The 26,520-nt window shown below is 50.3% G+C and overlaps 1 long non-coding RNA gene across 1 annotated transcript in view; it reads left to right on the top strand.

The window, feature by feature from the left end:
- Positions 1-923: 923 nt before the first annotated feature.
- LOC139227040 (uncharacterized) overlaps positions 924-26,520 on the top strand; it is a 31,024-nt gene continuing 5,427 nt past the window's right edge. Inside the window, exon 1 of the long non-coding RNA XR_011587362.1 lies at positions 924-1,233. This is a non-coding gene — a long non-coding RNA (uncharacterized lncRNA). The remainder of the gene's footprint in view (positions 1,234-26,520) is intronic.

Below are 26,520 nucleotides of genomic sequence, written 5' to 3'. Positions count from 1 at the left end.
GCTGAAAGGACCCTGCACCTATCCCGGGCCGAAAGGACCCAGCACCTATCCCGGGCCGAAAGGAACCCGCACCTATCCCGGCCAAAAGGACCCCGCACCTATCCCGGCCAAAAGGATCCCGCACCTATCCCGGCCAAAAGGACCCCACACCTATCCCGGCCGAAAGGACCCCGCACCTATCCCGGCCGAAAGGACCATGCACCTATCCCAGGCCGATAGAACCACACCCTTCACCGGCCCGCACCCATCCCAGGCCAAAAGAACTGCGCACCAGCTCACTGCCATCCTGTGCTGAAGGGACCCCCCTCCCCCCCACCCGCCCCCGCTCCATGTCTTCAGCTCCGCTGAAACAATGGCGTTTTCTCTGCGCCGATTTCCTTAAGTGTAGGGAAAGTTTTTCAGTAGGGTGCAGTGCGCCATTTTAGAAAAAAATCGTACTTGGCCAAACTCGCTTAAATGGCCTCCGGCAGGTTCTGCCCCCAGTGACATAAAAAAAATCGGATGTGCCTACTTTAGAATGGCGCAGAAACTTTGGCAAAACTTTTTAGACTGCTCTAAAAATAAGCACCATAGGCCAAAAAAATGGCGCAGAATGGTAGCTAAAATTCAGCCCTAGGCTTGTACTGTAGCAAAAAATAATAAAATACTCAAGTTGCTCGCTCCGAGAATTCTTCAGGGTATACCTTGGTACATGAGGGAGAGAAAGATACACTAGCCTAGCAACAATACAGAGAGAGAGATAAAAAAATTACAAATCATCATAGTAACAGCCAGTGTTCAAGATTGAAGTATGGCCTTGGGATGCTTGTAGTGGTGCCATAATATAAATGTCCCACCGCATACTATTGCAACCTACGCAAAAGGATGTTGAAGTACCAGAATTATAAACATGTGTGCATAAAAATTGGCTGAAGGAAGGTGCATTGACTATCAAATAAGGCAAGGCCACTACCAGTTTGATAAAGAGAATACTGTATAAAAAAAGGAAGCGTTTGTATTAAGTTAGAGAAGAGAGAAACCTACTCAAGTGAACAACAGAAGATTGTTTAAAACAACATTTGGTGAGCTAAGCGAAGGACCTGAACTCGTTGCTGTTTGAAAACCGGGGCATCGAGACTGGATTGGAGTCGAACCCTTCCAGCAGGAATCAGTCACGAGCGAGCCCTGGGGCAGGAGGTAGACTACTTCCATCGTCGACAAATCAAGGACTCAGGATAAAGAACACATACACGTGTGAGTAATATCAGTATCCAATTTGATAAGGGAGTACAGCAGATACCAAGTTGTATAGTATTTTAATGTGACAGTGGCTGGGAGATAACTGTGCTTATCATATGGGCTAGAAATTCATTATAGCTCAGGAATGGGCAGTGTCAGTAGAAAAGTTGGTGAATTAGCGCCAGGCGCTAATGCTTTAGATTGCACGCAAAATTTGTGCTCACTGCTCAAAAAATGATTGGGATGCGAATTCAAGTCTATTAGCCCAAGCTCATTGGCGTTACACTCAAAGGGTGGTCAATATCAGGTGCAGTCTATCGCAAGTCATGATTGCCACAGACTTTTTTCATTACTTAAAGGGGATGCTTTAATGCTGCAGAACCTCATTCTCAGCATTGTCGGACGTCCGGAAATAACCCCTTGCCCCTTCTAACAGTTTATGGAGTTTGGACCCGTGGAACAGAACAACACAAAAACAATGAATCTGTGAAAAACTTCTTTTTACTTAAACTCAGCAAGAAATTACAAGCAAGTTCACACAAAACTGTTGGGTATATTACCTCCTTGATTATACTTCAGCAAACGCAGGATTATTCCCTTACTTTAAAATCAAGCTATGATAAGCATACACCACATACGTCAGTCTGTGTCAGTGATGGACTATTCCGGGCTTCCCGCTCCTCCCGACCCCCGGGCCTCCCGCTCCTCGCCGACCCCCGGGCCTCCCGCTCCTCACCGACCCCCGGGCCTCCCGCTTCTCACCGACCCCCGGGCCTCCCGCTCCTCGCTGATCCCAGGGCCTAGTGCTCCTCACCGAACCCAGGGCCTCCCGCTCCTCGCTGATCCCAGGGCCTCCCGCTCCTCACCGACCCCCGGGCCTCCCGCTCCTCACCGACCCCCGGGCCTCCCGCTCCTCACCGACCCCCGGGCCTCCCGCTTCTCACCAACCCCCGGGCCTCCCGCTCCTCACCGACCCCCGGGCCTCCCGCTCCTCACCGAACCCAGGGCCTCCCGCTCCTCGCTGATCCCAGGGCCTAGTGCTCCTCACCGAACCCAGGGCCTCCCGCTCCTCGCTGATCCCAGGGCCTCCCGCTCCTCACCGACCCCCGGGCCTCCCGCTCCTCACCGACCCCCGGGCCTCCCGCTCCTCACCGACCCCCGGGCCTCCCGCTCCTCACCGACCCCCGGGCCTCCCGCTCCTCACCGACCCCCGGGCCTCCCGCTCCTCACCGACCCCCGGGCCTCCCGCTTCTCACCAACCCCCGGGCCTCCCGCTCCTCACCGACCCCCGGGCCTCCCGCTCCTTGCTGATCCCAGGGCCTCCCGCTCCTCACCAACCCCCGGGCCTCCCGCTCCTCGCTGATCCCAGGGCCTCCCGCTCCTCACCAACCCCCGGGCCTCCCGCTCCTCGCTGATCCCAGGGCCTCCCGCTCCTCACCAACCCCCGGGCCTCCCGCTCCTCGCTGATCCCAGGGCCTCCCGCTCCTCACCGACCCCCGGGCCTCCCGCTCCTCACCGACCCCCGGGCCTCCCGCTTCTCACCAACCCCCGGGCCTCCCGCTCCTCACCGACCCCCGGGCCTCCCGCTCCTCGCTGATCCCAGGGCCTCCCGCTCCTCACCAACCCCCGGCCTCCCGCTCCTCGCTGATATCAGGGCCTCCCACTCCTCACCGACCCCCGGGCCTCCCGCTCCTCACCGACCCCTGGGCCTCCCACTCCTCACTGAACCCAGGGCCTCGTGCTCCTCACCGAACCCAGGGCCTCCCGTTCCTCGCTAATCCCAGGGCCTCCCGCTCCTCACCGAACCCAGGGCCTCCCGCTCCTCACCGAACCCCGGCCCTCCTGCTCCTCACCGAACCCCGGGCCTCCCGCTCCTCGCTGACCTCCGGCTCCCCCGCTCCTCGCTGACCTCCGGCTCCCCCACTCCTCGCTGACCTCCGGCCCCCCCGCTCCTCGCTGACCTCCGGCTCCCCCGCTCCTCGCTGACCTCCGGCTCCCCCACTCTTCGCTGACCTCCGGCCCCCCCGCTCCTCGCTGACCTCCGGCTCCCCCACTCCTCGCTGACCTCCGGCCCCCCCGCTCCTCGCTGACCTCCGGCTCCCCCGCTCCTCGCTGACCTCCGGCTCCCCCACTCCTCGCTGACCTCCGGCCCCCCCGCTCCTCGCTGACCTCCGGCTCCCCCGCTCCTCGCTGACCTCCGGCTCCCCCACTTCTCGCTGACCTCCGGCTCCCCCACTTCTCGCTGACCTCCGGCCCCCCCGCTCCTCGCTGACCTCCGGCTCCCCCGCTCCTCGCTGACCTCCGGCCCCCCCGCTCCTCGCTGACCTCCGGCCCCCCTGCTCCTCGCTGAACTTCGGGCCTCCTTCTGCCGAGTGCGTTGCTCCCTTGCACCCCGCTGATTTTGGATTCAGCTCCAAACTGCATTTCTGACCTCTCACAGCCTGCGTCTGGGCAGGTAAGTGACTGGCTGGTTGATTGATAAGTATCTCTCTTTCTCTTTTATAACAGATAAGTCTAATTAGAGGGGTGGCAGGGCAGCTCAGTCCTGTGGAGTGCATGTCCTGCGGAATGTGGGAAGTCCTGGATGCTTTGCGCAGCCTAGACATGTGTGTAGGAGGTGTCTTCAGCTTCAACTACTCGAGCTCTACATTTCAGAGCTTGAGCGGCGGCTGGAGTCACTGTAGTGCATCCGCGAGGCTGAGAGCTACGTGGATAGCACGTTTCAGGAGGTGGTCACCCTGCAGCTTAAAAGCATGCAGGCAGAAGGGAAGTGGGTGAGCACCAGATGGAGGAAGGATGCTAGGCAGGTAATGCAGGAATACCCCCAGGAGTCCATCTCGCTTTCCAACTGATATTCTCTTCTGAGCGATGGTGCCTCTGGGGAGTGCAGCCAGAGCCAAGTCCAAGGCACTACGGGTGGCTCAGCTGCACAGGGGGGAGGGACAAAGAATAAAAGAGCTTTAGTGGTAGGGGATTCAATAGACTGGTTGGGCCGGATGCTCTTTACCTGTCCGCCATTGTTCCTTGTTCATAGGTTTATATGTGACCTTCAGGACTGCTAACCGAGGGCCGTGTGGCTCTTTGTCGGCCGCGATGGGCTGAAATGACCTCCTTCTATGCTGTAAATTTCTATGTTTCTATGTTTCTATGTACTAACATCAGTGACTGGTCGGTTCGGCGATGATTAGACAGACGACTTTAACCGGCAACTGACCAGGTTGCTCAACTGCACAGCCCCGAGTGTCTTCTCATAACACTGTTCATACTCCAAAACCGGGTAACTCGCCCACTGCATGCGTCTTTCAAATTATATTCGTTGTTTACTTCATTTCTTCTGATCAACAGTCAGTTAATTTACTTCAGCAGTCTCAAAGACATAATTATCGACAGCTGGTCTTGTTTTTCCTTGTGATAGATCACCAGTCTGTTCCCATCCAAGGTCAGTTTGCTGCTTCAACAGTTCACAAAGGTCCTCGCAGGACTCTGGCGCTTGGCTTCCCGGTGCATGCTGAGTCATTAAATTTGGTCGAGGTTTTAAGTTTGGTCAATCTACAGCAAATTTACAGCAGAAATAGTGTAATCTTACAGCATTGCTGGCTGAGCAGCTGCCTGAGCAAGCAAAAGCAGGACAAGGAGAAGGAGCTGGAGGGCTGAAACAGCTGTACTCATGACAGATCCACACTCCAGGGAGAGAGCCCGCAGATTCTGCGATGAAGCATTTAAGACGTTGGTGTTCACTGTTTCAGGAGGCCCTCACCGCAAGTCTCCCGCACCATATGGAAGGAGGGAGCACAGCGTGTCTCGGGCAGTGTGTCTCGGGCAGTGTGTCTCGGTCAGCATGTCTCGGTCAGCACGTCTCGGGCAGTGTGTCTCGGGCAGTATGTCTCGGTCAGTGTGTCTCGGGCAGTGTGTCTCGGGCAGTATGTCTCGGTCAGTGTGTCTCGGGCAGTGTGTCTCGGTCAGCATGTCTCGGTCAGCATGTCTCGGTCAGCACGTCTCGGGCAGTGTGTCTCGGGCAGTGTGTCTCGGTCAGCATGTCTCGGTCAGCATGTCTCGGTCAGCACGTCTCGGGCAGTGTGTCTCGGGCAGTGTGTCTCGGTCAGCACGTCTCGGGCCCTCGGGTAGCGTGTCTCGGGCAGTGTGTCTCAGGCAGCGTGTCTCGGGCAGTGTGTCTGGGTCGGCGTGTCTCGGGCAGTGTGTCTCGGGCCCTCGGGCAGCGTGTCTCGGGCAGCGTGTCTCGGGCAGTGTGTCTCGGTCAGCACGTCTCGGTCAGTGCATCTCGGGCAGTGTGTCTCGGGCAGTGTGTCTCGGTCAGCACGTCTCGGGCCCTCGGGCAGCGTGTCTCGGGCAGTGTGTCTCAGGCAGCGTGTCTCGGGCAGTGTGTCTCAGGCAGCGTGTCTCGGGCAGTGTGTCTCGGTCAGCACGTCTCGGGCCCTCGGGCAGCATGTCTCGGGCAGTGTGTCTCAGGCAGCGTGTCTCGGTCAGCACGTCTCGGGCCCTCGGGCACTGTGTCTCGGGCAGTGTGTCTCAGGCAGCGTGTCTCGGGCAGTGTGTCTCAGGCAGCGTGTCTCGGGCAGTGTGTCTCAGGCAGCGTGTCTCGGGCAGTGTGTCTCGGTCAGCACGTCTCGGGCAGTGTGTCTCAGGCAGTGTGTCTCAGGCAGCGTGTCTCGGGCAGTGTGTCTCGGACACTGTGTCTCGGGCAGTGTGTCTCGGGCAGTGTGTCTCGGGCAGCGTGTCTCGGTCAGCACGTCTCGGGCCCTCGGGCAGTGTGTCTCGGGCCCTTGGGCAGTGTGTTTCGGGCAGTGTGTCTCGGGCAGTGTGTCTCGGGCCCTCGGGCAGTGTGTCTCGGACAGTGTGTCTCGGGCCCTCGGGCAGTGTGTCTCGGGCAGTGTGTCTCGGGCCCTCGGGCAGTGTGTCTCGGACAGTGTGTCTCGGGCAGTGTGTCTCGGGCCCTCGGGCAGTGTGTCTCAGACAGTGTGTCTCGGGCCCTCGGGCAGTGTGTTTCGGGCAGTGTGTCTCGGGCAGCGTGTCTCGGGCAGTGTGTCTCGGGCCCTCGGGCAGTGTGTCTCGGGCAGTGTGTCTCGGGCAGTGTGTCTCGGGCAGTGTGTCTTGGGAGCACATCTGGGGCAGTGTGTGTCGGGCAGTGTGTCTCGGGTAGCACTGCATTTCGGACAGTGTGTCTCGGGCAGTGTGTCTCGGGCAATGTGTCTTGGGCAGCATGTCTTGGGCAGCGTGTCTTGGGCAGCACATCTGGGGCAGCACGTCTCGGGCAACACTGTGGGTCCCAGGATCCATGCACAGTGCAGGAAGAAATTTAACGAACTCACTCGGGTGGTCAGGGTGAGTGAATGATTCAACAAATGCTACATACCACCATCTGTACCACACTGCCCAAAGCAAGACACCCCCAACACTCACCCACCAACAATCTCTACCTTCCAACACTCACACCCACACCTCACACCTTGCACACAATGATAGCTATTCCACTATGGCAGCCACATCACCCAAACACATTGCCACACTCATTCACACACTTCCCTTTCTCTTTCAGGCCAAGGTGGCTCACACCCGGAGGGAGCGGGAGCGCACAGGCGGGGGACAAGCCACCACCCAACCAATGTCTGCGCTGGAACATCAAGTGCTGCAGATTATTGGGCGTCAGGTGGTGGGTGCCGTGACCACCATGACATTGACCCCCTTGGGGACAACAACGGTCTGTTCATCCCGGCTCCTTCTTCTCACATCCCACTCCCGCTCACCCCAGAAGCCTTTCACAATGACCAGCTAACCATGCTGTATGCAGGCAGCTCTCCCTCCTGCCCCTCCTCCCCTCACCTTAACCCCACTCTTGTGTGTTTATTCTTTCAGATAATGAGCAAACACCTGAGCAGCTTGTCCCTGAGGGCACCATAGAGAGCGAGGCAGGAGAAGGGGAGGAGGAAGAACACACCGTGTCACTGCATGTCTCACCCACAGGCACCAGCTCAGACACTGGCACTACGTGGTCTTTAGAGGCTGGTGTAGTAGTGGGATCTGAAAAAGGCGAGGCACCGGAGACGAGTGGGCTGCAGCAAGGCCGGGGGAAAGGGTATCTCGGGGGCCAGCTCCCGGGAGGGTGAATTCACGCGCGAGTTCTGCTGCACAGGACTAGATGAAGAACTTGATGGTGAAGCCTTTAGAAGAAGGGTGATGGGCCACACTCGGAGATGATAGGTGCAATGGCAAAGGTGCCCGAGAGCCTCTCGGCACTGGTAAGGAGAGTGGAGGAGTCCACCTCCAACATTGCACTGAGCTCTGCACACACCATGGAGTCTATCATTTCCAGTCTGCAAAGATGGTAGACTCCCAGAGAGACCGTGGTGACCCAGACCCGATGTCGTGTGTGATGGGCGATCTGGCAGCTTCCATTGCAGCACAGGCGGAAGCGACACAACATCTTAGCTCTGTAATGAAGTCTGTGCTTGGTCCAATCTCAGACTGCTCCCATGCAGTCTCAGCTTGATGCCACGCAAGCTCTGACTACTGCCACCATGGCTGGGTCTACCACCATCGACCGGGGATCTCACGGTGTCACAGCAGGCCACCAATCTGTGCTCCAGCAGATAGGGAGGGATGCTGAGGTGCTGCCCCGGGGAAATGCCAGTGGGTCACTGGAGCAGGAACCTGCTGTCCTCTCTCAGGATGGCAGCATTCCTGCTCCCAGCACTGCCACTCCGCCATTGCCCTTGTCATTGCCTCGTCATCCAGTCAACCCAGACTGTTGCCACCCATGCTGAGGTGGTGCAGTCTACAGCTGGGCCTTCGAGGCCCCGAGCTGGTCGAGGGCGCCCTGCAAGACCATCTGAAGTCTCCCGCATGGACACTCAGCAGCCTTCCAGCAGCCCTGCTGCAGCCACTGGGCGACACTTCGTGGCAGCACTAGAGTAGGAAAATGCACAATAACGACAGGCAGTAAGGGATTGCACAAAGGTTAATATTTTTGTTGTAAATATGTGTTCACTGATTTTTGAGAAATTTATTAATTCAGTTTGGATTCTTTTGTCGCATTTCAGCTTTGCAGTGTGAAACGGCCTGCGAGAGGGATGGAATGATGGTGATGTGGTGAGCAAAGGGGATGTGGGCTATAAGTCATCCTGTTTTGAGGCTAGAGGTCTGTTTAGAGAAGGTGGAAGAGTTCTGTGATCACCTCCTTGGTGAGGCAGAGCCGTCAAATACACTGTTCCTCGCTTCATTGAAGGTAGGAGAAATGCTTTTGGAATATGCTCAGAGGCTAAGGCCTCTTGCTGAGAGCCCTGATGTCCCTCCGCATCTCTCTGCGCACATGTTCCCGTCATTTCTGCTGCCTACGCTCTCTCTGCTGTAGATCCTGGAGGGCGAGGAGGCATGCCAGTAGAGCCCCCATTAATGTGGCCAAGTGTAGCAGTTTGATATTTTTAAGAATAAATGTAGCTACATTTTAGTTGCCACAACACTCCTGATACAAAATGACCTTGAAATTACTGAATTAAACTGTTGGATGATGTGAAACTGACAAGAAACCACTGAAACTGCACTAACTTGACAGCTATGAGTCATTAGTGATGATCCTTTTAAATAATGGCCCTGGAGCTGTCTTCCTGGTGCTTCAAGCCAGCTCTTGCTGTCGGTATTTACTCCAGGCACTAAGGTAGATGGTAACAATCAATTTTGCAGATTGGGCGGTCAGTCACAATTCACCTGGCGTTGACCCTCCCGGCGATAACTGTTACCGGTGGCGCTATGGTGGGAGGGGGCAGGATTTGGCGGGCAGCGCTGGATTCGCCTCGCCCCGGCAGTAATGCTCTAGCACTCCACTAGTGCCATCTGCTGCCGCTAACGGGAGACACTAAGGGGACAAATGTTTCCCCATAGTATCATAGGCAAGATCGAAAAGGGGAGGCTGTTATAAGTGGGGAAATCGGAGACTGATCACTTCCTATAAAGGCCGAGTCCAAGAAGGAGAGGGCCAACCGAGAACAGCTGTACAAATAAACGATAATAAAGGAGTATTATCACGGATGTTGTGGGTAGAAAGGTATGTCCAACAGCACACTAGGGAAGCAGCTTTTGAGGCGGGTAACTGACCTTTATAGAAACCGTACAATGAAGAGTGATAATCAAAATGTAATTGAAAAAGATAAGAAAGCAAAAAAAGGACAACTGGATAAATGCAATGGTGCAGATAATATATCGTTTCAATGAAAAAGTCACTAAACACAGTGTCCAGCTTCAGGCTCTTTAGCCAGAAGTTGAGAGAAAAAAAACAAATTGCGTGCTGTGCAGACAGAACGTAGATTAGCCGCCAATCAATAGTTGGAGATGCACCAAGATATAACTCCCCTCATAGGTCCCAAACATTGCGCACACAGGGAGATCAAGTAATATATGAACATGGAGATAAAGAAGTAAGTTGGGATCTGACCCGTTCAGAATTGTGCCAACGTAGCGGCCAATTGACCAGATATGAGGGAATAGGAGATCCAACTCGGTTATTAAATAAAGTTTGATTACTTACTGTAATGTATTTGTTTCATAGGTGCTTTGCTTCAGAATTCATTGCAACACATTGCTATTAAGAACTAGTTGGTTTATTAGCAAAGGTTTAACAATCACACTACACATTACCAGTTCATCCACCTCATAACCTCATCGTGAATCTCCGAACCCAACTGGCTGGGGTTTTATTGAGATGTGTGAACATCACGTGACTGGATAAGCCACTCACAGCTCACAGCTCTACCAACCTGTGAGCACAGGTGCATACAGTAAAACTACATTAGGCGTACGCCTGGACAAACATGCTTTTCTACCACTGCAGGCGGCATTATCTCCAGGCCTGATATGTTTGTGGTATAAATAGCAGCTAATAAAAACCCCTGGGTTGAACACTTGATGTGTAACAAAAGGAAAAGGAGAAAGAAGTTAAAAAGCCCACAGCCAAAGTTACCTCCTGGATGCAGCAGTCCCCACCTGTTTAATTGTCGGGTTTCACAAATTGTGTGAAACCCGTCCCCAGGCAGTTAAATTCAAAATGGAGAGGAAAATAAAGGCTACTGGCCTCATTACAATATTTAAATTGAGGTAACGCCCCCTCGGAGCGGGTTGGTCCTGTTTCTTTAAGGACGCAGTTATTTGTACTTTCAAAATGGCCACATTGTCTCTGATTGGCTTTCCATTATCACATGACCTGATTGCTGATTGGTTCCCTTGGAGGATAAGCCACACCCAGAAGTTTCTTTGGAATGTGTAACTGGAACTGCCCAGGCCAAGTTTTGACTGTCTTTGCAAATTGTAATTCGATCCATTCTGACTTCAGAAGCCAGAGAGGATAGATCTCCACCAACCCAGCAAAAACCGAACTCTCTTACTGCAGCCCAAGTGCATGCCTCCCCAAGTTCCTTTCCCCTCCGCCCCAACCCAAGTTCATGACCTTCCCCCCCCCCCCCCCGCCATAGATGGGACATTGTGTGTGGTCATGGAATATTAACAGATTTATTGGGTATGAAGTGAATAGTGACAGCGTCATGACTTCTGGATTTCATTCACTCCAACGATATCCCTTGTAACACACGCACCGAGCTTTCCGAGAAATCGGGTGTGGGTATAAAGGGGGTTGGAAGAACGTGATCTGTCTTCCCTGAGTTCCCTCTCTCCCCTCCGATCCCCCAACCCGCTTCCCTATCTCTCTCTCTCTCTCTCCGCCCATCTCTCTCTCTCTCCCCCAGCATGTCTCTCTCTCTCTTTTCCCCCCGTGTCTCTTTCTCTCCCCACTGTGTGTCTCCCCCCCACCCGTGTCTCTATCTCTCCTCCCCCCATGTCTCTCCTCTCCTCTGTCTCTCTCCCCGCTGTGTCTGTCCCTCTCCCCCACCCCAGTGTCACTCCCTCTCCCCCTCTATGTCACTCCTCCCGTGTCTCTCACCCCCTCCTGTGTCTCTCCCCCCTTATCTCCCCTCCCGCACCCGTGTCTCTCTTTCCCCACCCCCTCCCGTATCTCTCTCTCCCCTCTGTGTGTCTCTCTCTCTCTCCCCCGCCTACCCGCCTCTCCCCCCGCGCACCCCCGTGTCTCTGTCTCTCCCCCCGCCCCCTCCATGTATCTCTTTCTCTCCCACCCCCGTGTCTCTCTCCCCCCTCTGTATCTCTCTCTCTCCCCTGCCCACCCGCCTCTCTCTTCCCTGCCCACCGTCTAACGTGGTCCATTGCGGGGCCCCACTTCCCGTTATGGTTTCAGGCGGGAGGCACCGGGGGCGGAGTCGAGAGGACACAGGCACAGAAGGAAAGAAAAAGGATAGTAGAAATAGTCATAATGGTGGCTTTATACCTACCTCCTATATTCAGGGTCACTGCCGAACCCACCTCCACCCACCCATCAGGGGACCGCACCACAAGGCCTCTGAGCCCCCGCCCCCAACGATGATGATCAGGCTGGCCACGATCTCCAGCTGCCGGGCCCAATCCTCCGGCCACCCCCCTCCACCGATCCTTTGCCCCCGCACCTTCTGATCCCTGGCTGACCCTCCCCTCCACAATCTCCGACTGCACCCGCCGCCACCCACGCGATCACTGATCCTCGGCCTCCCCGATCCCCAACCACCCCATCGCCTGTCGATCTTTTGCGACCCCCTGCCCCCCCCCGATCCCTGGTGGACTCTGCCCCCATCCCCCGCCCCGCCAATCTCCGACCCCCTGCGATCCCTGATCCCCGACCTCCCTGATACTCAACCACCCCATCACCTGCCGATCTCCGATCCTGCAACCCCTTCTGCCAGACCTCTCTCCCCCGTCCCAATTGCCGACCCCCTCTTGCTGATTCCCGACCACCCACCGCCAATTGCCGAACCCCTCCCGAATGATGATTGTCAACCCCCACACCCCCGATTCCCAACCCCCTCACCGATCCACGACCCCCCCTCCCGCGATCCCACCCCCGGACCAACCCCTCGCAACTGAGGCCTACCTGCCTGCAGCCAGCCAGCCTCTCGAGCTAACTGTCTGCAGACAGGAAACCAAGGCCTCACAGTCATATTAGGCCCTGCTGCTAAAGTCGACAGGGCCTGCGGGAAACCCGGCCTCTCGAGGTTTCTGCCTGCCTCGGATCCACCCCCTCCCCCAGCCTCAAACCCACCTCCCTGAATAAAATTCCGGCCTACATTTCTAAATTGCAGAAAATGTGAATATAGTTGATTGGGTATGTTCATTTTAATTAAGATAATGCACCCAGAATTTTTGGAAAAAACTTTGATCTGCATTTTACGTTCAAAATACTGGTGTGCATTTATTTTGACTAACATTTGCATGTGCAACATTTTGTTTTATAAAAGATAATTCCGTTTCAAGTTTCAGCCTTGAAGTTACAGTTGTCATGCTGGCTGGTATAACATGAATTTGAGCTTTTCAAAACATTGTTTTAATTGGACTAGGTTAAAAAAAATAGTTTAAAGACTAGGGGCTAGAACCTCCACTTTTTTTGCCTGCTTAACGCCCACTTAATGCCCATTTTACCACTGAAATGACGTATAACGCCCATATATTGCCCATTCTGGCACAAAATGGAAACTGACAGACTTTTTTAGGAGACTTATCGCTGGGCGTTATTTTCCCAATGAGTTTAACACTGAGAAAAAGTATCACCGCCCGCCCACTTTTTTGGGGCGGAATCAGCAGAATGGGTGAATTCAACGTCCATAATATCGGCCAGCGTTACTTTCCGAAAGGAATTAATGCAGAAATTCAATATTAATTCAATATTTTTTGTCGTAAAGAGCATATTTACCCAAAGTAGCAGCCATGGAGATCGCCTATCTTCAATTTCACCACCTCGCACACATATCGCCCACAATATTGCTTGCTCAAAAATCCGCCAACAAAAAGTGGAACGAACCGGAACGAATGCCAGCAGTGTGGTTGGCATTTGTTAAATCCCACTCTTACGTGAGGAGCTGATATCTGAAAGATTTGCCTGAAAGAGCGCTGATGTGAGTGACAACGCTGACACATTGCTGTGTGTGTGCAGCTCAAACATCAATGGTGCCCATCACCTTGGTGCCAGTTAAAGTTTATGTTGATTGATGTTAAATTGTATTTAACCCTTTCATGGTAAGGAATCACCAGTGTGTAACGGTCCAGCTATCTGAGACAATGCGCAACAAGGTTATGTTCAATAACAAAAGTTTAATACCAACATTGGTATGAAATCATAAGTATCACAGCCAATAACACTCAACCCCCGCCCACATCCCACTTTTTCCACCATTGACATCAATCACATGTTCAACATGTCCAGCAACACAGAATACAAAGGCAAAGCAGGGGTGTGGTCCCCAGCCCCATACATTGCAACAAATTGCATACACCCAGATGGAGATATAATACAGTCATCACCTGCGCACGTGCACCTCACTTTCCTTCCCCCCTCTCCTTTTTCTCCTCACCTCTACCCCTTCCCCTCTGTCATGTATTCAACTATCATTGTAACCCATGTACAAGCTGATCTAATTTGTACACCTTGAGAACATTGACCACAAGGGGATGAACTTGTGGGAGACACTCCTAACCTGGACTTTCAGGTATAAAAGGGGAAGCTCCACCCACCTTCATCACTTGAGGTCTTGATAATAAAGGTAACTGGTCACAGAGTGACCTTCTCTCAAGTATGGGCCTCGTGTGCATTTATAATGTATAGTAAGGACATATCACCCTCCTCGCTCCACGGCGCCTGGCCGAGGAGCTCCTCAGGCGGTGCCTCATTGGGGGGGATGAAGGCAGATGCATTAATTGGATGGGTCGGGAGCAGGTGGTGCCGAGGGGGCAACATTCTCTAATGCAGAAGCAGGATCTTGGTCCTTGCTCTCACCTGTCGTTTGTAGTGGTGGTGCGGGAGCTAGGGGTGGAGTGCCGCGCTCCGGGACCACTGGGAGGGCTGTGGCAGCAGTGTTCCTGGCTATCGCATCCAGGGACTCCTCCATGTGTGGAATGTACTTGGTCATGGTGGCCAGGTGTCGGGATATGCCCCCCAAAGCTTCGATGAGCTGGTCACCAATGTCTACAGTCCTCCTGGACAACTGTACCATCTCTTTGATGTCATGTCATGCTCGTGGAACAGACCTGCCGTGGGGTCGGCGCCGTCCTGGGGACAAATGGGGTGCCCTGTGGAGAGATGCTTGGGGCCGGTACCTCCAAAGTGGAGGCGGGAATGACTGGAGGAGCAATAGATGGCCTTGGGGTGGAATGGGTTCTGGAGCGTGGCGATGCAGGTTCTTTGAAGTCTGCACTCTCATCCGTCAAGAACAGACTCAGTGGATTGATAGATGACAATCGGAGCTCCTCAGCACCAGATGTAGTAGGATCGTCCGCCGACTCCTGCCCCGCGCCCCCACCTTCTGGCCTCTGTGGCCTTGCCTGGGGCCATGCTGCTGGCTGAGTTGCAAGACACAAATGAGGTTGTTAGAGGAGAACGGGGTGCTAGGGTGACAAGGTGAGTCCAGCGCTACACACAGCATATGCACAACAAAAGCACCACCACTCTCAAAATTATCGCAGACATCACATTTCATGACAATCAACACATTGTGCATTGCAATGATTTTCATTAGGCTAGCATTATTTCTATCACACTTTTAGAAATCATCTATCATATATGATTGGTCGGATATGAGTTGGTGTGGCATCTATTGACTTTACATCATGCAATGGTGTAAGCTTTACTCATGTGCCAACACTTCCGGGTCTGCAGATGTGTCCATGACGTCCAGTGGTGCTTCCCTATGAGCGCTAGCACTCGCTCCTCCATCTCTGTGATGGGTCGCTGGGGACTGGTGGCCCCCTACCCGTTCGCCTCTGCATGGACCTCGTCGTCAATAGCTTCTTCTGTAAAAGGTGACAGGACGACATGGCATGAGATCATTGCGTGATATCATTGCTAGGTACTGTCACAGAGACTGATACAACAGATAACCGACAGATGTAATCATGATTATTATGATTATTATCATTCTTTACCTAAAGATGTACACTGTGACCGCAGGCTTTGAGTAAAATATTCCTGGTAAAAGTGCATGATCTCACATCTGCTGATAGTCACTCATGACTGTTACAAATCAAATTATATAAATATATAAGTACATGCAAATCAATGTTATACTTACTCTTGCGGATCCCACAAGGTTGTTCCATCGTTTGAGGCATTGGTTGCCCTCACACACCTCGATGGTCGCCGACGAGACCACCTCTGCCATTTCGGTCCATATCCTATGTTAGGCCTTTGGGGTGGGCTTCCCACAGCCTCCCTGTGTCAAATCACCCCAGCCCGACTCGACCTCCTGCAGGAGGAAGGCATTTGCCTCATCCGAGAACCTCCTGGCTCTTTTGCAACCTCCAATGTGCTCCTCTTCCACCTCACTGCTCCCTCAAGCATCACTCTCCACAGAGTGCTGTGATGCCTCCTCCTCTCCCTCCATTATAGGCCAAATTGGGGCAAATATGTGGCTGGTAACAGCTAATTTTTGTTTGCCTACTTACTGTGAAGCTCTAAAGTCTCCCTCCTTCCTCCCAAAGCAGCCATTCCACACCCAACAATGCCTTCAGTCCCTCTGAGCTCCCTCTCTCTCTGTCTCCTCTTCTGCGCATGTCATGGTGACCCTTGACCTCCAGAATTGCGTGAGTCGAGCGTTGCTATGCCGTTGCTAAGGGCAGCCACACTTTACAGCAGAAGGTCAAAATAATTTACCGTTACCACCCATTTGATATCGCTCACGGTAACGCCCATTTTCAAAAATGTAATCTAGGTGTTTTGAGAATGGGCGAGAAGACGGCGATCTGAAAACACTTTTTTTACCGCCCATGCCGGAGATAACGCCCATTTTTGGGCGATAAGCTCAAAAGTGGAGGTTCTAGCCCCAAGTGGTCTTATTTTAAATCAATTTGAACAATTACAAAGCGCTGTTAGTGCAAGTCTGCCGATGACACAAAGATGTAAACAGTGTAGATGAAGGCATAAGTCACAAAGATATATTAGTAGGTTAAATGAGTGGGCAAAACTGTGACAAATGGATTTCAATGTAGGCAAATGTGAGTTCATCCACTTTGGACCTAAAAAGGATAGAACAGGGTACTTTCTAAATGGTGAAAAGCTAGAAACAGTGGATGTCCAAAAAGACTTGGGGATCCAGCTACATAGATCATTAAAATGTCATGGACAGGTACAGAAAATAATCAAAAAGGCTAATGGAATGCTGGCTTCATATCTAGAAGAGTAAAATACAAGGGGGTAGAAGTTATGCTACAGCTATACAAAGTCCTGGTTAGACCACACCCTAGGAAGGATATGTTGGCCTCGGAGAAAGTGCAGCGTAGATTTACCAGAATTCAAGGGTTATTACGAGGAGAGATTACACAAATACGGATGACTGTATTCCCTGGAAATGTTTTTTTAAAAGGAGTGATTTGATCAAACTTTTCAAGATATTAAGAGGATCTGATTGGGTAGATAGAGAGAAATTTGCACACTGATTACTTTGATCCAGTTCAGAGGAATCAGAAGGGTAACCAGTACGTCTTGGTTATAATTCACTGCTTTTCCAAATAAGTAGCAAAGATCAGGAATTGAAAATTGGTCCTCGTCCAGGCCAACATCCCCAGCATTGAAGCACTGATCACACTTGATCAGCTCCGTTGGGCAGGCCACATAGTTTGCATGCTAGGCACGAGACTCCCAAAGCAAACGCTCTACTCAGAACTTGTCCTTGGCAAACGAGCCAAAGGCGGGCAGAGGAAACGTTACAAGGACACCCTCAAAGCCTCCCTGATAAAGTGCGACATCCCCACTGACACCTGGGAGTCCCTGGTCATAGACCACCCTAATTGGAGGAAGTGCATTCTGGAGGGCGCTGAGCTCCTCGAGTATCGTCGCCGAGAGCATGCAGAAATCAAGCACAGGCAGTGAAAGGAGCGTGCGGCAAACCAGGTTCCCTGTCCGCCCTTTCCCTCAACGACTCTCTGTCCGACCTGTGACAGAGACTGTGGTTCTCATATTGGACTGTACAGCCACCTAAGAACTCATGCTAAGAATGGAAGCAAGTCTTCCTCGATTCCAAGGGACTGCCTATGATGCTGATGACTGAACAATAAGAAGACTGCATTTGATAGCCTGACCACTACCTGAGACATCGGGACCATGCAGGGAGAGATGAGCAAAGATCTCCAGACACCCTGCAATATTTTGATAAGATCACCTGAAAGCCCAAGAATAGCTTGTATCAGATCTCACGTGTGGCATGACATTGGGATACCGGTGTTTGTGCAAGTGTAAATGTGTTACCTGTAAAGGGAATGCACGTTGAATTTGCATTGAAGAACAGGTCTCAGACATGCTTAGTTATTGACAACAGCACAACATGAAATGGCTAAAGTGGCTCAGGAAAGTGGGACAACTTTTTTAAATTAGCAAGGCCATGACACATTCTCCATAGAGAAATCGACTTTGAAATAATCAGGATTGATTTAAACACACTGCTACCTGTCAGAAGGGACTAAAATTAAAAGTAAAGAGAATGCTGTTCAAGATTGGATTTGACTGGTCATTCAAGGCCACCACCAACTGCTGAACAAAGAAAGCTTGTAGGGAGGCTAAAAACAAAAAGAAAGGGAGGTCCAGGCCTGCCTCTGTCTGGACAAGGTGGCCATGGTTGTATACAAATCAGCTACAAGCAGAAGGTGGGAAACAAGGAGGCCATACCTTACATGGATCCAAGTGGGAAGCAACCTCCATGAGAAGGCAGAGGCCTCAAAGGTTTAGGTTTGGAATCAGTGATAACCCGAGGTACAGCCTCTCAAAAGCATAATTTATGTTGTATTGATGAAAGGACCCTAAAGCGTGCTCCTTGGGAAGATTGGGAATTCCGTATGTGGGAGACCAGGAAGACTCCCCTGAACAAGGTGGGCTGGGACACACCCTGACCCCAAACACTAAATTGCTCACGGAATTAATAGGGTTCAGTTAATGAGTTAGTATCCCTCTAGGACAAAATGTGATTCAAGAGTGTAAGGGAAATAAATTCCACACCGAGTCCGAGAACAGTGAGGGAAATGTCACAGTTTATTCGGACAGAGCGCTCTGGGAGAAGTGGGGAAACTCCGCAGCTTCGCCACACCTTCTCTCCGAGCGAAGTTTCCAAGTTACAATTATACCTTTGGGGGCGGTCCCGCCCCCGTACACCATTGTCCAATTATCTAACATTTTTGTAACGTCTTACCCTATATGGTAATGCTATGATAATCTATCTTTACATTGTGGTAAGTCAAAGGTTAACTAGCATACGCACACACAAGTGGGGTTAATTTCCTCGCATCAGCAGAAAAACAAGGAACTATCTTCCTGTTATTAGTACAAGCGATATACATCTGTTTGCCTTTCCAACTGCCCATTTCTCACTTCCCCTATCTCCATGACTCAGGGTCACCGGACTTTGGAGATTACACATGCCTTCTGCTTAAGTATACATTTCTTACTTGACCACTCTCCCTGTCCCATAATTCATCAGAGAAAGACAGGGGAGCTGGCTACACATTATAAAAGTTACAAAGGTTATAGGTTAAGAAATTTCTCTCCAACAAAGAGTATTGTAAAAGACTTAAATACAAACATAAAAGGTAATGGCAACAGGTTATTTTAAAGCAAGAAATATCTTGTGTTGATAAGGGAAGGTCGTGTCTGACTAACTTGATTGAATTTTTTGTGGAGGTAACAAGGAGGGTCGATGAGGGCAGTACGTATGATGTAGTGTATATGGATATTAGCAAGGCTTTTGATAAGGTCCCACATGGCAGACTGGTCACGAAAGTAAAAGTCCATGGGATCCAGGGCAAAGTGACAAGTTGGATCCAAAAGTGGCTCAGAAGCAGGAAGCAAAGGGTAATGGTTGATGGGTATATTTTTGACTGGAAGGTTGTTTGCAGTGGGGTTCTGCAGGGCTCAGTACTCGGTCCCTTTCTTTTTGTGGTACATATCAATGATTTAGACTTTAATGTAGGGGGTATGATTAAGAAGTTTGCAGATGATACAAAAATAGGCTGTGTGGTGATAATGAAGAAGAAAGCTACCGACTGCAGGAAGATGTCAATGAACTGGTCAGGTGGGCAAATGGAATTCAATCTGGAGAAATGTGAGGTAATAGAAACATAGAAACATAGAAAATAGGTGCAGGAGTAGGCCATTCAGCTCTTCTAGCCTGCACCGCCATTCAATGAGTTCATGGCTGAACATGAAACTTCAGTACCCCCTTCCTGCTTTCTCGCCATACCCCTTGATCCCCCGAGTAGTAAGGACTTCATCTAACTCCCTTTTGAATATATTTAGTGAATTGGCCTCAACTACTTTCTGTGGTAGAGAATTCCACAGGTTCACCATGCTCTGGGTGAAGAAGTTTCTCCTCATCTCGGTCCTAAATGGCTTACCCCTTATCCTCAGACTGTGAACCCTGGTTCTGGACTTCCCCAACATTGGGAACATTCTTCCTGCATCTAACCTGTCTAAACCCGTCAGAATTTTAAACGTTTCTATGAGGTCCCCTCTCATTCTTCTGAACTCCAGTGAATCCAAGCCCAGTTGATCCAGTCTTTCTTGATAGGTCAGTCCCACCATCCCGGGAATCAGTCTGGTGAATCTTCGCTGCACTTCCTCAATAGCAAGAATGTCCTTCCTCAAGTTAGGAGACCAAAACTGTACACAATACTCCAGGTGTGGCCTCACCAAGGCCCTGTACAACTGTAGCAACACCTCCCTGCCCCTGTACTCAAATCCCCTCGCTATGAAGGTCAACATGCCATTTGCTTTCTTAACCGCCTGCTGCACCTGCATGCCAACCTTCAATGACTGATGTACCATGACACCCAGGTCTCGTTGCACCTCCCCTTTTCCTAATCTGTCACCATTCAGATAATGGTCTGTCTCTCTGTTTTTACCACCAAAGTGGATAACCTCACATTTATCCACATTATACTTCATCTGCCATTCATTTGCCCACTCACCTAACCTATCCAAGTCACTCTGCAGCCTCATAGTATCCTCCTCGCAGCTCACACTGCGACCCAACTTAGTGTCATCCGCAAAGTTGGAGACACTACATTTAATCCCCTCGTCTAAATCATTAATGTACAATGTAAACAGCTGGGGCCCCAGCACAGAACCCTGCGGTACCCCACTAGTCACTACCTGCCATTCTGAAAAGTCCCCATTTACTCCTACTCTTTGCTTCCTGTCTGACAACCAGTTCTCAATCCACGTCAGCACACTACCCCCAATCCCATGTGCTTTAACTTTGCACATTAATCTCTTGTGTGGGACCTTGTCGAAAGCCTTCTGAAAGTCTAAATATACCACATCAACTGGTTCTCCTTTGTCCACTTTACTGGAAACATCCTCAAAAAATTCCAGAAGATTTGTCAAGCATGATTTCCCTTTCACAAATCCATGCTGACTTGGACCTATCATGTCACCATTTTCCAAATGCGCTTCTATGACATCCTTAATAATTGATTCCATCATTTTACCCACTACTGAGGTCAGGCTGACCGGTCTATAATTCCCTGTTTTCTCTCTCCCTCCTTTTTTAAAAAGTGGGGTTACATTGGCTACCCTCCACTCGATAGGAACTGATCCAGAGTCAATGGAATGTTGGAAAATGACTGTCAATGCATCCGCTATTTCTAAGGCCACCTCCTTAAGTACTCTGGGATGCAGTCCATCAGGCCCTGGGGATTTATCGGCCTTCAATCCCATCAATTTCCCCAACAGAATTTCCCGACTAATAAAGATTTCCCTCAGTTCCGCCTCCTTACTAGACCCTCTGACCCCTTTTATATCTGGAAGGTTGTTTGTGTCCTCCTTAGTGAATACCGAACCAAAGTACTTGTTCAATTGGTCTGCCATTTCTTTGTTCCCCGTTATGACTTCCCCTGATTCTGACTGCAGGGGACCTACGTTTGTCTTCACCAACCTTTTTCTCTTTACATACCTATAGAAACTTTTGCAATCCGCCTTAATGTTCCCTGCAAGCTTCTTCTCGTACTCCATTTTCCCTGCCCTAATCAAACCCTTTGTCCTCCTCTGCTGAGTTCTAAATTTCGCCCAGTCCCTGGGTTCGCTGCTATTTCTGGCCAATTTGTATGCCACTTCCTTGGCTTTAATACTATCCCTGATTTCCCTAGATAGCCACGGTTGAGCCACCTTCCCTTTTTTATTTTTACGCCGGACAGGAGGTGGGGTAGCATTGCTGGTTAAAGAGGAGATTAATGCAATAGTTAGGAAAGATATTAGCTTGGATGATGTGGAATCTATATGGGTAGAGCTGCAGAATACCAAAGGGCAAAAAACGTTAGTGGGAGTTGTGTACAGACCTCCAAACAGTAGTAGTGATGTTGGGGAGGGCATCAAACAGGAAATTAGGGGTGCGTGCAATAATTGTTGTAATTCATCCATGCGGTCTCTAAATGTCTGCCATTGCCCATCCACAGTCAACCCCTTAAGTATCATTCGCCAATCTATCCTAGCCAATTCATGCCTCATACCTTCAAAGTTACCCTTCTTTAAGTTCTGGACCATGGTCTCTGAATTAACTGTTTCATTCTCCATCCTAATGCAGAATTCCACCATATTATGGTCACTCTTCCCCAAGGGGCCTCGCACAATGAGATTGCTAATTAATCCTCTCTCATTACACAACACCCAGTCTAAGATGGCCTCCCCCCTAGTTGGTTCCTCGACATATTGGTCTAGAAAACCATCCCTTATGCACTCCAGGAAATCCTCCTCCACTGTATTGCTTCCAGTTTGGCTAGCCCAATCTATGTGCATATTAAAGTCACCCATTATAACTGCTGCACCTTTATTGCATGCACCCCTAATTTCCTGTTTGATGCCCTCCCCAACATCACTACTACTGTTTGGAGGTCTGTACACAACTCCCACTAACGTTTTTTGCCCTTTGGTGTTCTGCAGCTCTACCCATATAGATTCCACATCATCCAAGCTAATATCTTTCCTAACTATTGCATTAATCTCCTCTTTAACCAGCAATGCTACCCCACCTCCTTTTCCTTTTATTCTATCCTTCCTGAATGTTGAATACCCCTGGATGTTGAGTTCCCAGCCCTGATCATCCTGGAGCCACGTCTGCGTAATCCCAATCACATCATATTTGTTAACATGTGTTTGCACAGTTAATTCATCCACCTTATTGCGGATACTCCTTGCATTAAGACACAAAGCCTTCAGGCTTGTTTTTTTAACACCCTTTGTCCTTTTAGAATTTTGCTGTACAGTGGCCCTTTTTGTTCTTTGCCTTGGGTTTTTCTGCCCTCCACTTTTCCTCATCTCCTTTCTGTCTTTTGCTTTTGCCTCCTTTTCGTCTCCCTCTGTCTCCCTGCATTGGTTCCCATCCCCCTGCCATATTAGTTTAACTCCTCCCCAACAGCACTAGCAAACACTCCCCCTAGGACATTGGTTCCGGTCCTGCCCAGGTGCAGACCGTCCGGTTTGTACTGGTCCCACCTCCCCCAGAACCGGTTCCAATGCCCCAGGAATTTGAATCCCTCCCTGCTGCACCACTAAGCCACGTATTCATCTGCGCTATCCTGCGATTCCTACTCTGACTAGCACGTGGCACTGGTAGCAATCCCGAGATTACTACTTTTGAGGTCCGACTTTTTAATTTAGCTCCTAGCTCCTTAAATTCGTTTTGTAGGACCTCATCCCTTTTTTTACCTATGTCGTTGGTACCAATGTGCACCACGACAACTGGCTGTTCTCCCTCCCATTTCAGAATGTCCTGCACCCGCTCCAAGACATCCTTGACCCTTGCACCAGGGAGGCAACATACCATCCTGGAGTCTCGGTTGCGGCCGCAGAAATGCCTATCTATTCCCCTCACCATTGAATCCCCTATCACTATCGCACTCCCACTCTTTTTTCTGCCCTCCTGTGCAGCAGAGCCAGCCACGGTGCCATGAACTTGGCTGCTGCTGCCCTCTCCTGATGAGTCATCCCCCCCAACAATACTCAAAGCGGTGTATCTGTTTTGCAGGGGGATGACCACAGGGGACCCCTGCACTACCTTCCTTGCACTACTCCTCCTGCTGGTCTTCCATTCCCTATCTGGCTGTGGACCCTTCTCCTGTGGTAAGACCAACTCGCTATACGTACTACTCACGTCATTCTCAGCATCGTGGATGCTCCAGAGTGAATCCACCCTCAGCTCCAATTCCGCAACGTGGACAGTCAGGAGCTTGAGGCGGACACACTTGGGGGAGGGCTAACAAGACAAGGGAATGCACATTAAATGGTAGGAACAAAGGGACCTTGAAGTGCATGTCCATAGATCCCTGAAGATAGCATGCCAGGTGGATAAGATGGTTAAGAAGACATACAGAATACTTGCCTACAATGCAAGAGCAGGGAGGTTATGCTTGAACTGTATAAAACACTAATTAGGCCACAGCTGGAGGACTGCATGCAGTTTTGGTCACCACATTACAGGAAAGATGTGATTGCATTAGAGAGGGTACAGAGGAGATTTATGAGGATGTTGCCTGGACTGGAGAATTTTAGCTATGACGAAAGATTGGATAGGCTGAGTTTGTTTTCTTTGGAACAGAGGAGGCTGAGGGAGACCATATTGAGGTGTATAAAATGATGAGGGGCCTAGATAGATGGACCTATTGCCCTTAGCAGAGGGATCAACAACCAGGGGACATAGATTTAAAGTAATTGGTAGAAGGTTTAGAAGGGATTGGGGGGGAAATTTCTTCACCCAGAGAGTCTGGACCACACTGCCTGAAAGGGTGGTAGAGGCAGAAATCCCTCAACACATTTAAAAAGTTACTTGGATGAGCACTTGAAGTGCCCTAACCTACAGGGCTATGGACCAAGAGCTGGCCACAGCAGGGTTAGAAGGGGTAAACAGAATAGATATAGAAAGTGTTGTGGAAAAATATTTCCTAGACTGTATAATATATAAAGAGAGGTTTATTAAATCGGAGACAAAGCTTTGGGAGAAGTGTTAAAGACCCCTGTCTTTGAACCATCTTCTCAAATTGGTATCTGCAATGAAGTTCTTTTATCTTACAAATTACGTCACTTTACAACATATGCTTTAGCACTACAAAGCTTTGACTATCGAAGGCTAAGCTTTTGATATTAACCATCCTGCATTGTGACAGGGCAGTATAAACAAGTGCAGGTCTTTTGACACCGGTATAAACAAACATACTCAGCACTTAACTCTCCAGTGTTCATTATCTCACTTTCCTATCTGCATTAACTCAAGGCCAGCATACCTTAAAGTCTAACTGTTTTTTTTTATATCGAGCATAATGCATCAGTATTGTCCCTTACAAAATTCATTTAAAGGGGAAAATAAAACAAATGTTTGGTCCCGTATACTAGTCCAGTATATGTCCAAAAATCCGCTCCAACAATATTCCCCCTTTTGGTCCTGGAGGATGTTTATGAAATCCAGATGATCACAATGATAGTAGCATATTTGGGGTATGTTACTTCCCTGATGTTCCGTATGTCCACCTTGCCTGTAGCTCTAGGCTACCCTTCAAAGATAGTGGTCGGTGTCATCGTCGTCTGTTTCTTCATCCATGGTGTCTTCAGGTATTTCCATCAGGTGTGCTTCTTCTTCGGTGTTTACACTGGCTACTGGCATCAGTCGAGCCATCAGAACTTTACAGCAGATATTAAAACACCCGATAATCAGACAGCAAGTAATTATTATTACAACCAGAATAATTACTCCATGCATAAGATAGGACCCCCAGGATCCCCCTAACAGCCAGTCAAACCAGCCAGATCCTCCTGCTGTTATGGATAACTTCTTTACCTCCCTTCTTATGTGATCAGCGAGGTTGGTTATGTTTTCTGAATTATCGGGAATGTAAGTGCAACATTCAGCTCCAATTAAGGCACATGTGCGTATGGCTACCATTTCAGCCATTATGCCCTCTATTGCTTCAGCAGTGTCGTTAACTATCTGTTCCAGTACCCTCTCTAGGTTACGTAATTCATCCATGGTGTGTCCTATCCCGAATGGGAGCATCATGACCCCAAATAGCCTCTCTACCGGGGTAAGATCTCGTCTTAGTCGACCTGGTGTCTGTACTTCTGCTAAAGTACGTACCCGTGTGACAAAAGGGACCACATATCCCAAATAACAGGACCCCCTCCAGTTCTGAGGCAACCAGGGGTAGGCCTTATACCCGCACACAAAATAAGTGCCATTGTATGCTGTTAGATTCGATCCCAATCTCTCTCTCAGCCCCCGTCGCCATCTAATCTTAGGGTCCCAGTCCTGGCTACTTGTCTGATTCTTCAAACCCTCTTTTTCAAAGAACCCCTGGTTTGTTGTTTCGCTGGCTATTATGTTCCACCTGGTGAGGTTAAAGTATTGCGTACAATTGCTATATCCTGCTACAAAATCTGTTTCCTCACTGGTCAGGTTTCTAGTGAAACAAATGTCAGCGGTGGGCCTTCCAACTCCTGAGTTGTTGGTCAAAACCAGGAACGGGGGTCCTACCGACCTATTGTATTCCGGCTGGTACCATCCGTCAAATGCATCCAAAAGGTAACACCCCGATCTCCACGTTTCTTTATTCCCACTCTGGTTCCAAGTATCATTTACTTCCCCTGTACCGTTTTGTCACCTTACCCACTCTGCTACTTCCAAAATGTTAAGGGAGACTGACCTCAAAGGGATGCCTCCTTTGCTATGTATGGGGATGTGCGAACATATCCAGCAACTGGAAAAGTTCTCATTTTGCGCATAAACATAAGACATGTACAAAAAGGTATTCACATGTAACTCTCGTTTCGGTCTAGCTAGCAGGCCGGACCTAACACGAACTATGATAATCGCACCGATCGCAATATATAGTTTCATCTTATTACTCTATAATTAACAAATAGTCAAAGGCAAAATGGCCAAGTGGCTTGCTTGAAGAATCTCTCGCTGTCAATCTGTAAATAGACAAACAACAACTAATACGTGTGCTAAACGGCTGGTTCAAAAACCTTAAGCTGGTCCAATGCTTCCATTGTCCATTCCCTTTAACATCGATGCAGGCACAAGTGTCCCTGCTGATTATAACCTCATACGGTCCTATCCATTTTTGGGGCAAACCCCGGTTTTCCCGGGAGGACCCTTACCATAATGCGACTTCCTGCCAACGGGACTTCAGGGAGCTTTGTAAGCTCTGCTTCCGCGTCTCTTTCTTCCTGATTGTCCCTAA

The sequence above is a fragment of the Pristiophorus japonicus genome, chromosome 16 (genome assembly GCF_044704955.1).
Source record: "Pristiophorus japonicus isolate sPriJap1 chromosome 16, sPriJap1.hap1, whole genome shotgun sequence".
Lineage (NCBI taxonomy): Eukaryota > Metazoa > Chordata > Chondrichthyes > Pristiophoridae > Pristiophorus > Pristiophorus japonicus.
Note: the sequence above shows the minus strand (reverse complement) of the source record. Positions and strands in the feature narration are given on the sequence as shown.